A 346-nucleotide genomic window follows, 5' to 3' on the forward strand; every position below is an offset into this window, starting at 1 on the left:
ATATATATATATATATATATATATATATATATATATATATATACATATGTATGTATGCATACATGCATATATGCACGTGTTTATGCATCTATTAGGATGTGTTTATTTCTTTACAACAGAAAGAACCACAAACTTTTAATAAAAAGTACGTTGTACTAATTCGTAGAAAATAATAATTTTCATGTTTATAGAAATATAACCGTCTATGTGCTTGTGTGTATACGTTGCATGTTTATGTGTGTGTATGTATATGTGTATGTATGTGTCTGTATAAGAGTATAAATTACGCACAATAAAACGAATTTTTGCATACTCCCATGTACACGTATTTTTGTATGCATAAGCG

Source organism: Octopus bimaculoides, chromosome 6 (genome assembly GCF_001194135.2).
Source record: "Octopus bimaculoides isolate UCB-OBI-ISO-001 chromosome 6, ASM119413v2, whole genome shotgun sequence".
Taxonomy (NCBI): Eukaryota; Metazoa; Mollusca; class Cephalopoda; order Octopoda; family Octopodidae; genus Octopus; species Octopus bimaculoides.